At 47.8% G+C, this 13,705-nt stretch overlaps 12 non-coding genes across 12 annotated transcripts; 4 read left to right on the top strand and 8 right to left on the bottom strand.

Moving 5' to 3' along the window:
- Positions 1-891: 891 nt before the first annotated feature.
- On the bottom strand, positions 892-973 carry trnas-gcu (transfer RNA serine (anticodon GCU)). The gene has a single exon. It is a non-coding gene; the product is annotated as a tRNA-Ser (tRNA).
- Positions 974-2,327: 1,354 nt separating this feature from the next.
- On the bottom strand, positions 2,328-2,409 carry trnas-gcu (transfer RNA serine (anticodon GCU)). The gene has a single exon. It is a non-coding gene; the product is annotated as a tRNA-Ser (tRNA).
- A 580-nt stretch (positions 2,410-2,989) lies between these two features.
- On the top strand, positions 2,990-3,071 carry trnal-aag (transfer RNA leucine (anticodon AAG)). Its single transcript has one exon. It is a non-coding gene; the product is annotated as a tRNA-Leu (tRNA).
- A 1,039-nt stretch (positions 3,072-4,110) lies between these two features.
- On the bottom strand, positions 4,111-4,192 carry trnas-gcu (transfer RNA serine (anticodon GCU)). Its single transcript has one exon. It is a non-coding gene; the product is annotated as a tRNA-Ser (tRNA).
- Positions 4,193-4,772: 580 nt separating this feature from the next.
- Positions 4,773-4,854, top strand: trnal-aag (transfer RNA leucine (anticodon AAG)). The gene has a single exon. It is a non-coding gene; the product is annotated as a tRNA-Leu (tRNA).
- Positions 4,855-5,893: 1,039 nt separating this feature from the next.
- Positions 5,894-5,975, bottom strand: trnas-gcu (transfer RNA serine (anticodon GCU)). The gene has a single exon. It is a non-coding gene; the product is annotated as a tRNA-Ser (tRNA).
- Positions 5,976-7,330: 1,355 nt separating this feature from the next.
- trnas-gcu (transfer RNA serine (anticodon GCU)) lies at positions 7,331-7,412 on the bottom strand. The gene has a single exon. It is a non-coding gene; the product is annotated as a tRNA-Ser (tRNA).
- Positions 7,413-7,992: 580 nt separating this feature from the next.
- Positions 7,993-8,074, top strand: trnal-aag (transfer RNA leucine (anticodon AAG)). The gene has a single exon. It is a non-coding gene; the product is annotated as a tRNA-Leu (tRNA).
- Positions 8,075-9,113: 1,039 nt separating this feature from the next.
- On the bottom strand, positions 9,114-9,195 carry trnas-gcu (transfer RNA serine (anticodon GCU)). Its single transcript has one exon. It is a non-coding gene; the product is annotated as a tRNA-Ser (tRNA).
- Positions 9,196-10,549: 1,354 nt separating this feature from the next.
- On the bottom strand, positions 10,550-10,631 carry trnas-gcu (transfer RNA serine (anticodon GCU)). Its single transcript has one exon. It is a non-coding gene; the product is annotated as a tRNA-Ser (tRNA).
- Positions 10,632-11,211: 580 nt separating this feature from the next.
- On the top strand, positions 11,212-11,293 carry trnal-aag (transfer RNA leucine (anticodon AAG)). Its single transcript has one exon. It is a non-coding gene; the product is annotated as a tRNA-Leu (tRNA).
- A 1,039-nt stretch (positions 11,294-12,332) lies between these two features.
- Positions 12,333-12,414, bottom strand: trnas-gcu (transfer RNA serine (anticodon GCU)). The gene has a single exon. It is a non-coding gene; the product is annotated as a tRNA-Ser (tRNA).
- Positions 12,415-13,705: the final 1,291 nt, after the last annotated feature.

The raw sequence follows: 13,705 nt of genomic DNA on the forward strand, positions 1-13,705 counted from the left end.
TGCATAGGATTTGATCATTGAAATCATCATGACAATAACTTCATACATACATGCATGCGTGCATGCATGCTTACATACATCCAGACATACAAAGCGGTAAGACAGGGCCCTTCCCCGGGTAGCGTGTGTAGCGGAGTGCAGGTGGACCCAGGGGCGTTGTGCGGCGCTGATTCCCTCAAACGAAAACAAATTATAATAAGGCACACGTGCAAGCTTAATAATAACAGTTGGGAATAAGAAATGAGACAATGAGGTGAAAGCAAATCAAAACACAAAATAAAAGGCAATATAATGCCAACCAAAATACACAACCATATTGAATAGAGAGAAGCGAATGATGAATGTAATAAAAATGAGAGATTAGAAGAGCTCATTAACACCGTCCGAAACATGAACTTTACATTCCTGATGCTATCTGGGCTGTACGTGCACCTTCCCCAAGGGTGAGAGTTTTGCCTCTTGTTTTATGGAGGTGTAGATCTTAATGTCATTGCTTTTGTTTCATTCCATCTTCTAATTGCACCAAGGTGTGGCTCTTTGGCTGCTGAAGTGCCCACCAGTAACTTGGGCTTTGCGGGGAATTGATTGAGGGTGGTGTGGTCACTTGAAATCTTGATAGTGGGGCCTTTTCTCATATACCTCGCCCCAGGACCAAAAATTCAGCGCTGGCATTTCAGCCACACCAGCCCCCACCCAAGACCAAAAGCAAGCAGACACGCCCTGCACCCTCGCAGGCCATCTCCCACCATGCACACCGCCACCCCGGCTATTGCACTCGAGGGTAATGACAACATTTTGAGACAGGACGGAACAGGATTGCAACGTAATGGAAAGAGATGAACACTTTATTGAGGCAGCATCATTGCTCTTCTGTAAAAGGCTGCCGTGATCCGACGAGGATGGGATTCTAACCCACGCGTGCACAGCACAATGGATTAGCAGTCCATCGCCTTAACCACTCGGCCACCTCATCTGCAGAGAGAGCTCATCGTTGACATGCAAAGTACATTTCAAGAAAAGTAACGTGTGAAATGGAACGACGAGGTGCAACTAGGAAAGCACCATGACTTTAATGGCTAAAGGAAGTTGGCAACGGTGGGATTCTAACCCACGCCTCCAAAGAGACTGGAGCTTAAATGAAGCGCCTTAGACCACTCGGCCACGTTACCACACACAGCACGATGTCTACGGTCACACCTGCTTCAGTCGTCTCATGTGGTGGACGCTTCTGCGTATCAACATTTTCAACAGCGCTGTTGACCTTTGCTGCTGTTGAAGATGCACCGAGTACATTAAGCATGAAAACATCCCAATCTGTACGGGCTCGAAAGGATTGTATTGTGACCCGCACATACTGCGCAGTGGACTCGTAGTCTGTTTGCACGCAGACACAAGACTTCACCTGAATCGACGTCTTTTGACGAAACTAGATTAAATGCATAGGATTTGATCATTGAAATCATCATGACAATAACTTCATACATACATGCATGCGTGCATGCATGCTTACATACATCCAGACATAAAAAGCGGTAAGACAGGGCCCTTCCCCGGGTAGCGTGTGTAGCGGAGTGCAGGTGGACCCAGGGGCGTTGTGCGGCGCTGATTCCCTCAAATGAAAACAAATGATAATAAGGCACACGTGCAAGCTTAATAATAACAGTTGGGAATAAGAAATGAGACAATGAGGTGAAAGCAAATCAAAACACAAAATAAAAGGCAATATAATGCCAACCAAAATACACAACCATATTGAATAGAGAGAAGCGAATGATGAATGTAATAAAAATGAGAGATTAGAAGAGCTCATTAACACCGTCCGAAACATGAACTTTACATTCCTGATGCTATCTGGGCTGTACGTGCACCTTCCCCAAGGGTGAGAGCTTTGCCTCTTGTTTTATGGAGGTGTAGATCTTAATGTCATTGCTTTCGTTTCATTCCATGTTCTAATTGCACCAAGGTGTGGCTCTTTGGCTGCTGAAGTGCCCACCAGTAACTTGGGCTTTGCGGGGAATTGATTGAGGGTGGTGTGGTCACTTGAAATCTTGATAGTGGGGCCTTTTCTCATATACCTCGCCCCAGGACCAAAAATTCAGCGCTGGCATTTCAGCCACACCAGCCCCCACCCAAGACCAAAAGCAAGAAGACACGCCCTGCACCCTCGCAGGCCATCTCCCACCATGCACACCGCCACCCCGGCTATTGCACTCGAGGGTAATGACAACATTTTGAGACAGGACGGAACAGGATTGCAACGTAATGGAAAGAGATGAACACTTTATTGAGGCAGCATCATTGCTCTTCTGTAAAAGGCTGCCGTGATCCGACGAGGATGGGATTCGAACCCACGCGTGCACAGCACAATGGATTAGCAGTCCATCGCCTTAACCACTCGGCCACCTCGTCTGCAGAGAGCGCTCATCGTTGACATGCAAAGTACATTTCAAGAAAAGTAACGTGTGAAATGGAACGACGAGGTGCAACTAGGAAAGCACCATGACTTTAATGGCTAAAGGAAGTTGGCAACGGTGGGATTCTAACCCACGCCTCCAAAGAGACTGGAGCTTAAATGAAGCGCCTTAGACCACTCGGCCACGTTACCACACACAGCACGATGTCTACGGTCACACCTGCTTCAGTCGTCTCATGTGGTGGACGCTTCTGCGTATCAACATTTTCAACAGCGCTGTTGACCTTTGCTGCTGTTGAAGATGCACCGAGTACATTAAGCATGAAAACATCCCAATCTGTACGGGCTCGAAAGGATTGTATTGTGACCCGCACATACTGCGCAGTGGACTCGTAGTCTGTTTGCACGCAGACACAAGACTTCACCTGAATCGACGTCTTTTGACGAAACTAGATTAAATGCATAGGATTTGATCATTGAAATCATCATGACAATAACTTCATACATACATGCATGCGTGCATGCATGCTTACATACATCCAGACATACAAAGCGGTAAGACAGGGCCTTTCCCTGGGTAGCGTGGCCGAGCGGTCTAAGGTGCTGGATTAAGGCTCCAGACTCTTCGGAGGCGTGGGTTCAAATCCCACCGCTGCCAGCAGCCATGTTTTTGCCCGTCTTCAACGACCTGGTTGACGACTTTGCTAGGTTTCAGCAAGACTCCCAGGCGGCATCCAAATGAACCAAAAACACACAGTGGTCTGTATACAGTTGTGAATGTGGCCCCACAGGATCTTAATGCAGTGTTTCGTAGATGCAGGGTCAAGACCGGGGTCGTGGATGGACAAGCGGCGCACGCAACCTGGGAGCAGAAACACACAGACGCACACCTGACGTTCATTACTTATGGCCCAAGTACCCGAGGAACGCTTGCTGATGGAGTGCAGGTGGACCCAGGGGCGTTGTGCGTCGCTGATTCCCTCAAACGAAAACAAATGATAATAAGGCACACGGGCAAGCTTAATAATAAAAGTTGGGAATAAGAAATGAGACAATGAGGTGAAAGCAAATCAAAACACAAAATAAAAGGCAATATAATGCCAACCAAAATACACAACCATATTGAATAGAGAGAAGCGAATGATGAATGTAATAAAAATGAGAGATTAGAAGAGCTCATTAACACCGTCCGAAACATGAACTTTACATTCCTGATGCTATCTGGGCTGTACGTGCACCTTCCCCAAGGGTGAGAGCTTTGCCTCTTGTTTTATGGAGGTGTAGATCTTAATGTCATTGCTTTCGTTTCATTCCATCTTCTAATTGCACCAAGGTGTGGCTCTTTGGCTGCTGAAGTGCCCACCAGTAACTTGGGCTTTGCGGGGAATTGATTGAGGGTGGTGTGGTCACTTGAAATCTTGATAGTGGGGCCTTTTCTCATATACCTCGCCCCAGGACCAAAAATTCAGCGCTGGCATTTCAGCCACACCAGCCCCCACCCAAGACCAAAAGCAAGCAGACATGCCCTGCACCCTCACAGGCCATCTCCCACCATGCACACTGCCACCCCGGCTATTGCACTCGAGGGTAATGACAACATTTTGAGACAGGACGGAACAGGATTGCAACGTAATGGAAAGACATGAACACTTTATTGAGGCAGCATCATTCCTCTTCTGTAAGAGGCTGCCGTGATCCGACGAGGATGGGATTCGAACCCATGCGTGCACAGCACAATGGATTAGCAGTCCATCGCCTTAACCACTCGGCCACCTCGTCTGCAGAGAGCGCTCCCCGTTGACATGCAAAGTACATTTCAAGAAAAGTAACGTGTGAAATGGAACGACGAGGTGCAACTAGAAAAGCACCATGACTTTAATGGCTAAAGGAAGTTGGCAACGGTGGGATTCTAACCCATGCCTCCAAAGAGACTGGAGCTTAAACGAAGCGCCTTAGACCACTCGGCCACGTTACCACACACAGCACGATGTCTACGGTCACACCTGCTTCAGTCGTCTCATGTGGTGGACGCTTCTGCGTATCAACATTTTCAACAGCGCTGTTGACCTTTGCTGCTGTTGAAGATGTACCGAGTACATTAAGCATGAAAACATCCCAATCTGTACGGGCTCGAAAGGATTGTATTGTGACCCGCACATACTGCGCAGTGGACTCGTAGTCTGTTTGCACGCAGACACAAGACTTCACCTGAATCGACGTCTTTTGACGAAACTAGATTAAATGCATAGGATTTGATCATTGAAATCATCATGACAATAACTTCATACATACATGCATGCGTGCATGCATGCTTACATACATCCAGACATACAAAGCGGTAAGACAGGGCCTTTCCCCGGGTAGCGTGGCCGAGCGGTCTAAGGCGCTGGATTAAGGCTCCAGTCTCTTCGGAGGCGTGGGTTCAAATCCCACCGCTGCCAGCAGCCATGTTTTTGCCCGTCTTCAACGACCTGGTTGACGACTTTGCTAGGTTTCAGCAAGACTCCCAGGCGGCATCCAAATGAACCAAAAACACACAGTGGTCTGTATACAGTTGTGAATGTGGCCCCACAGGATCTTAATGCAGTGTTTCGTAGATGCAGGGTCAAGACCGGGGTCGTGGATGGACAAGCGGCGCACGCAACCTGGGAGCAGAAACACACAGACGCACACCTGACGTTCATTACTTATGGCCCAAGTACCCGAGGAACGCTTGCTGATGGAGTGCAGGTGGACCCAGGGGCGTTGTGCGTCGCTGATTCCCTCAAACGAAAACAAATGATAATAAGGCACACGGGCAAGCTTAATAATAAAAGTTGGGAATAAGAAATGAGACAATGAGGTGAAAGCAAATCAAAACACAAAATAAAAGGCAATATAATGCCAACCAAAATACACAACCATATTGAATAGAGAGAAGCGAATGATGAATGTAATAAAAATGAGAGATTAGAAGAGCTCATTAACACCGTCCGAAACATGAACTTTACATTCCTGATGCTATCTGGGCTGTACGTGCACCTTCCCCAAGGGTGAGAGCTTTGCCTCTTGTTTTATGGAGGTGTAGATCTTAATGTCATTGCTTTCGTTTCATTCCATCTTCTAATTGCACCAAGGTGTGGCTCTTTGGCTGCTGAAGTGCCCACCAGTAACTTGGGCTTTGCGGGGAATTGATTGAGGGTGGTGTGGTCACTTGAAATCTTGATAGTGGGGCCTTTTCTCATATACCTCGCCCCAGGACCAAAAATTCAGCGCTGGCATTTCAGCCACACCAGCCCCCACCCAAGACCAAAAGCAAGCAGACATGCCCTGCACCCTCACAGGCCATCTCCCACCATGCACACTGCCACCCCGGCTATTGCACTCGAGGGTAATGACAACATTTTGAGACAGGACGGAACAGGATTGCAACGTAATGGAAAGACATGAACACTTTATTGAGGCAGCATCATTGCTCTTCTGTAAGAGGCTGCCGTGATCCGACGAGGATGGGATTCGAACCCATGCGTGCACAGCACAATGGATTAGCAGTCCATCGCCTTAACCACTCGGCCACCTCGTCTGCCGAGAGCGCTCATCGTTGACATGCAAAGTACATTTCAAGAAAAGTAACGTGTGAAATGGAACGACGAGGTGCAACTAGGAAAGCACCATGACTTTAATGGCTAAAGGAAGTTGGCAACGGTGGAATTCTAACCCACGCCTCCAAAGAGACTGGAGCTTAAACGAAGCGCCTTAGACCACTCGGCCACGTTACCACACACAGCACGATGTCTACGGTCACACCTGCTTCAGTCGTCTCATGTGGTGGACGCTTCTGCGTATCAACATTTTCAACAGCGCTGTTGACCTTTGCTGCTGTTGAAGATGCACCGAGTACATTAAGCATGAAAACATCCCAATCTGTACGGGCTCGAAAGGATTGTATTGTGACCCGCACATACTGCGCAGTGGACTCGTAGTCTGTTTGCACGCAGACACAAGACTTCACCTGAATCGACGTCTTTTGACGAAACTAGATTAAATGCATAGGATTTGATCATTGAAATCATCATGACAATAACTTCATACATACATGCATGCGTGCATGCATGCTTACATACATCCAGACATACAAAGCGGTAAGACAGGGCCCTTCCCCGAGGAACGCTTGCTGATGGAGTGCAGGTGGACCCAGGGGCGTTGTGCGGCGCTGATTCCCTCAAACGAAAACAAATGATAATAAGGCACACGTGCAAGCTTAATAATAAAAGTTGGGAATAAGAAATGAGACAATGAGGTGAAAGCAAATCAAAACACAAAATAAAAGGCAATATAATGCCAACCAAAATACACAACCATATTGAATAGAGAGAAGCGAATGATGAATGTAATAAAAATGAGAGATTAGAAGAGCTCATTAACACCGTCCGAAACATGAACTTTACATTCCTGATGCTATCTGGGGTGTACGTGCACCTTCCCCAAGGGTGAGAGCTTTGCCTCTTGTTTTATGGAGGTGTAGATCTTAATGTCATTGCTTTCGTTTCATTCCATCTTCTAATTGCACCAAGGTGTGGCTCTTTGGCTGCTGAAGTGCCCACCAGTAACTTGGGCTTTGCGGGGAATTGATTGAGGGTGGTGTGGTCACTTGAAATCTTGATAGTGGGGCCTTTTCTCACATACCTCGCCCCAGGACCAAAAATTCAGCGCTGGCATTTCAGCCACACCAGCCCCCACCCAAGACCCAAAGCAAGAAGACACGCCCTGCACCCTCGCAGGCCATCTCCCACCATGCACACCGCCACCCCGGCTATTGCACTCGAGGGTAATGACAACATTTTGAGACAGGACGGAACAGGATTGCAACGTAATGGAAAGAGATGAACACTTTATTGAGGCAGCATCATTGCTCTTCTGTAAAAGGCTGCCGTGATCCGAAGAGGATGGGATTCGAACCCACGCGTGCACAGCACAATGGATTAGCAGTCCATGGCCTTAACCACTCGGCCACCTCGTCTGCAGAGAGCGCTCATCGTTGACATGCAAAGTACATTTCAAGAAAAGTAACGTGTGAAATGGAACGACGAGGTGCAACTAGGAAAGCACCATGACTTTAATGGCTAAAGGAAGTTGGCAACGGTGGGATTCTAACCCACGCCTCCAAAGAGACTGGAACTTAAATGAAGCGCCTTAGACCACTCGGCCACGTTACCACACACAGCACGATGTCTACGGTCACACCTGCTTCAGTCGTCTCATGTGGTGGACGCTTCTGCGTATCAACATTTTCAACAGCGCTGTTGACCTTTGCTGCTGTTGAAGATGCACCGAGTACATTAAGCATGAAAACATCCCAATCTGTACGGGCTCGAAAGGATTGTATTGTGACCCGCACATACTGCGCAGTGGACTCGTAGTCTGTTTGCACGCAGACACAAGACTTCACCTGAATCGACGTCTTTTGACGAAACTAGATTAAATGCATAGGATTTGATCATTGAAATCATCATGACAATAACTTCATACATACATGCATGCGTGCATGCATGCTTACATACATCCAGACATACAAAGCGGTAAGACAGGGCCTTTCCCTGGGTAGCGTGGCCGAGCGGTCTAAGGTGCTGGATTAAGGCTCCAGACTCTTCGGAGGCGTGGGTTCAAATCCCACCGCTGCCAGCAGCCATGTTTTTGCCCGTCTTCAACGACCTGGTTGACGACTTTGCTAGGTTTCAGCAAGACTCCCAGGCGGCATCCAAATGAACCAAAAACACACAGTGGTCTGTATACAGTTGTGAATGTGGCCCCACAGGATCTTAATGCAGTGTTTCGTAGATGCAGGGTCAAGACCGGGGTCGTGGATGGACAAGCGGCGCACGCAACCTGGGAGCAGAAACACACAGACGCACACCTGACGTTCATTACTTATGGCCCAAGTACCCGAGGAACGCTTGCTGATGGAGTGCAGGTGGACCCAGGGGCGTTGTGCGTCGCTGATTCCCTCAAACGAAAACAAATGATAATAAGGCACACGGGCAAGCTTAATAATAAAAGTTGGGAATAAGAAATGAGACAATGAGGTGAAAGCAAATCAAAACACAAAATAAAAGGCAATATAATGCCAACCAAAATACACAACCATATTGAATAGAGAGAAGCGAATGATGAATGTAATAAAAATGAGAGATTAGAAGAGCTCATTAACACCGTCCGAAACATGAACTTTACATTCCTGATGCTATCTGGGCTGTACGTGCACCTTCCCCAAGGGTGAGAGCTTTGCCTCTTGTTTTATGGAGGTGTAGATCTTAATGTCATTGCTTTCGTTTCATTCCATCTTCTAATTGCACCAAGGTGTGGCTCTTTGGCTGCTGAAGTGCCCACCAGTAACTTGGGCTTTGCGGGGAATTGATTGAGGGTGGTGTGGTCACTTGAAATCTTGATAGTGGGGCCTTTTCTCATATACCTCGCCCCAGGACCAAAAATTCAGCGCTGGCATTTCAGCCACACCAGCCCCCACCCAAGACCAAAAGCAAGCAGACATGCCCTGCACCCTCACAGGCCATCTCCCACCATGCACACTGCCACCCCGGCTATTGCACTCGAGGGTAATGACAACATTTTGAGACAGGACGGAACAGGATTGCAACGTAATGGAAAGACATGAACACTTTATTGAGGCAGCATCATTGCTCTTCTGTAAGAGGCTGCCGTGATCCGACGAGGATGGGATTCGAACCCATGCGTGCACAGCACAATGGATTAGCAGTCCATCGCCTTAACCACTCGGCCACCTCGTCTGCCGAGAGCGCTCATCGTTGACATGCAAAGTACATTTCAAGAAAAGTAACGTGTGAAATGGAACGACGAGGTGCAACTAGGAAAGCACCATGACTTTAATGGCTAAAGGAAGTTGGCAACGGTGGAATTCTAACCCACGCCTCCAAAGAGACTGGAGCTTAAACGAAGCGCCTTAGACCACTCGGCCACGTTACCACACACAGCACGATGTCTACGGTCACACCTGCTTCAGTCGTCTCATGTGGTGGACGCTTCTGCGTATCAACATTTTCAACAGCGCTGTTGACCTTTGCTGCTGTTGAAGATGCACCGAGTACATTAAGCATGAAAACATCCCAATCTGTACGGGCTCGAAAGGATTGTATTGTGACCCGCACATACTGCGCAGTGGACTCGTAGTCTGTTTGCACGCAGACACAAGACTTCACCTGAATCGACGTCTTTTGACGAAACTAGATTAAATGCATAGGATTTGATCATTGAAATCATCATGACAATAACTTCATACATACATGCATGCGTGCATGCATGCTTACATACATCCAGACATACAAAGCGGTAAGACAGGGCCCTTCCCCGGGTAGCGTGTGTAGCGGAGTGCAGGTGGACCCAGGGGCGTTGTGCGGCGCTGATTCCCTCAAACGAAAACAAATGATAATAAGGCACACGTGCAAGCTTAATAATAACAGTTGGGAATAAGAAATGAGACAATGAGGTGAAAGCAAATCAAAACACAAAATAAAAGGCAATATAATGCCAACCAAAATACACAACCATATTGAATAGAGAGAAGCGAATGATGAATGTAATAAAAATGAGAGATTAGAAGAGCTCATTAACACCGTCCGAAACATGAACTTTACATTCCTGATGCTATCTGGGCTGTACGTGCACCTTCCCCAAGGGTGAGAGCTTTGCCTCTTGTTTTATGGAGGTGTAGATCTTAATGTCATTGCTTTCGTTTCATTCCATCTTCTAATTGCACCAAGGTGTGGCTCTTTGGCTGCTGAAGTGCCCACCAGTAACTTGGGCTTTGCGGGGAATTGATTGAGGGTGGTGTGGTCACTTGAAATCTTGATAGTGGGGCCTTTTCTCACATACCTCGCCCCAGGACCAAAAATTCAGCGCTGGCATTTCAGCCACACCAGCCCCCACCCAAGACCCAAAGCAAGCAGACACGCCCTGCACCCTCGCAGGCCATCTCCCACCATGCACACCGCCAACCCGGCTATTGCACTTGAGGGTAATGACAACATTTTGAGACAGGACGGAACAGGATTGCAACGTAATGGAAAGAGATGAACACTTTATTGAGGCAGCATCATTGCTCTTCTGTAAAAGGCTGCCGTGATCCGACGAGGATGGGATTCGAACCCACGCGTGCACAGCACAATGGATTAGCAGTCCATCGCCTTAACCACTCGGCCACCTCGTCTGCAGAGAGCGCTCCCCGTTGACATGCAAAGTACATTTCAAGAAAAGTAACGTGTGAAATGGAACGACGAGGTGCAACTAGAAAAGCACCATGACTTTAATGGCTAAAGGAAGTTGGCAACGGTGGGATTCTAACCCATGCCTCCAAAGAGACTGGAGCTTAAACGAAGCGCCTTAGACCACTCGGCCATGTTACCACACACAGCACGATGTCTACGGTCACACCTGCTTCAGTCGTCTCATGTGGTGGACGCTTCTGCGTATCAACATTTTCAACAGCGCTGTTGACCTTTGCTGCTGTTGAAGATGTACCGAGTACATTAAGCATGAAAACATCCCAATCTGTACGGGCTCGAAAGGATTGTATTGTGACCCGCACATACTGCGCAGTGGACTCGTAGTCTGTTTGCACGCAGACACAAGACTTCACCTGAATCGACGTCTTTTGACGAAACTAGATTAAATGCATAGGATTTGATCATTGAAATCATCATGACAATAACTTCATACATACATGCATGCGTGCATGCATGCTTACATACATCCAGACATACAAAGCGGTAAGACAGGGCCTTTCCCCGGGTAGCGTGGCCGAGCGGTCTAAGGCGCTGGATTAAGGCTCCAGTCTCTTCGGAGGCGTGGGTTCAAATCCCACCGCTGCCAGCAGCAATGTTTTTGCCCGTCTTCAACGACCTGGTTGACGACTTTGCTAGGTTTCAGCAAGACTCCCAGGCGGCATCCAAATGAACCAAAAACACACAGTGGTCTGTATACAGTTGTGAATGTGGCCCCACAGGATCTTAATGCAGTGTTTCGTAGATGCAGGGTCAAGACCGGGGTCGTGGATGGACAAGCGGCGCACGCAACCTGGGAGCAGAAACACACAGACGCACACCTGATGTTCATTACTTATGGCCCAAGTACCCGAGGAACGCTTGCTGATGGAGTGCAGGTGGACCCAGGGGCGTTGTGCGTCGCTGATTCCCTCAAACGAAAACAAATGATAATAAGGCACACGGGCAAGCTTAATAATAAAAGTTGGGAATAAGAAATGAGACAATGAGGTGAAAGCAAATCAAAACACAAAATAAAAGGCAATATAATGCCAACCAAAATACACAACCATATTGAATAGAGAGAAGCGAATGATGAATGTAATAAAAATGAGAGATTAGAAGAGCTCATTAACACCGTCCGAAACATGAACTTTACATTCCTGATGCTATCTGGGCTGTACGTGCACCTTCCCCAAGGGTGAGAGCTTTGCCTCTTGTTTTATGGAGGTGTAGATCTTAATGTCATTGCTTTCGTTTCATTCCATCTTCTAATTGCACCAAGGTGTGGCTCTTTGGCTGCTGAAGTGCCCACCAGTAACTTGGGCTTTGCGGGGAATTGATTGAGGGTGGTGTGGTCACTTGAAATCTTGATAGTGGGGCCTTTTCTCATATACCTCGCCCCAGGACCAAAAATTCAGCGCTGGCATTTCAGCCACACCAGCCCCCACCCAAGACCAAAAGCAAGCAGACACGCCCTGCACCCTCGCAGGCCATCTCCCACCATGCACACCGCCACCCCGGCTATTGCACTCGAGGGTAATGACAACATTTTGAGACAGGACGGAACAGGATTGCAACGTAATGGAAAGACATGAACACTTTATTGAGGCAGCATCATTGCTCTTCTGTAAGAGGCTGCCGTGATCCGACGAGGATGGGATTCGAACCCATGCGTGCACAGCACAATGGATTAGCAGTCCATCGCCTTAACCACTCGGCCACCTCGTCTGCCGAGAGCGCTCAACGTTGACATGCAAAGTACATTTCAAGAAAAGTAACGTGTGAAATGGAACGACGAGGTGCAACTAGGAAAGCACCATGACTTTAATGGCTAAAGGAAGTTGGCAACGGTGGAATTCTAACCCACGCCTCCAAAGAGACTGGAGCTTAAACGAAGCGCCTTAGACCACTCGGCCACGTTACCACACACAGCACGATGTCTACGGTCACACCTGCTTCAGTCGTCTCATGTGGTGGACGCTTCTGCGTATCAACATTTTCAACAGCGCTGTTGACCTTTGCTGCTGTTGAAGATGCACCGAGTACATTAAGCATGAAAACATCCCAATCTGTACGGGCTCGAAAGGATTGTATTGTGACCCGCACATACTGCGCAGTGGACTCGTAGTCTGTTTGCACGCAGACACAAGACTTCACCTGAATCGACGTCTTTTGACGAAACTAGATTAAATGCATAGGATTTGATCATTGAAATCATCATGACAATAACTTCATACATACATGCATGCGTGCATGCATGCTTACATACATCCAGACATACAAAGCGGTAAGACAGGGCCCTTCCCCGGGTAGCGTGTGTAGCGGAGTGCAGGTGGACCCAGGGGCGTTGTGCGGCGCTGATTCCCTCAAACGAAAACAAATGATAATAAGGCACACGTGCAAGCTTAATAATAACAGTTGGGAATAAGAAATGAGACAATGAGGTGAAAGCAAATCAAAACACAAAATAAAAGGCAATATAATGCCAACCAATATACACAACCATATTGAATAGAGAGAAGCGAATGATGAATGTAATAAAAATGAGAGATTAGAAGAGCTCATTAACACCGTCCGAAACATGAACTTTACATTCCTGATGCTATCTGGGCTGTACGTGCACCTTCCCCAAGGGTGAGAGCTTTGCCTCTTGTTTTATGGAGGTGTAGATCTTAATGTCATTGCTTTCGTTTCATTCCATGTTCTAATTGCACCAAGGTGTGGCTCTTTGGCTGCTGAAGTGCCCACCAGTAACTTGGGCTTTGCGGGGAATTGATTGAGGGTGGTGTGGTCACTTGAAATCTTGATAGTGGGGCCTTTTCTCATATACCTCGCCCCAGGACCAAAAATTCAGCGCTGGCATTTCAGCCACACCAGCCCCCACCCAAGACCAAAAGCAAGCAGACACGCCCTGCACCCTCGCAGGCCATCTCCCACCATGCACACCGCCACCCCGGCTATTGCACTCGAGGGTAATGACAACATTTTGAGACAGGACGGAACAGGATTGCAACGTAAT

Source organism: Amia ocellicauda, chromosome 14 (genome assembly GCF_036373705.1).
Source record: "Amia ocellicauda isolate fAmiCal2 chromosome 14, fAmiCal2.hap1, whole genome shotgun sequence".
Classification (NCBI taxonomy): domain Eukaryota; kingdom Metazoa; phylum Chordata; class Actinopteri; order Amiiformes; family Amiidae; genus Amia; species Amia ocellicauda.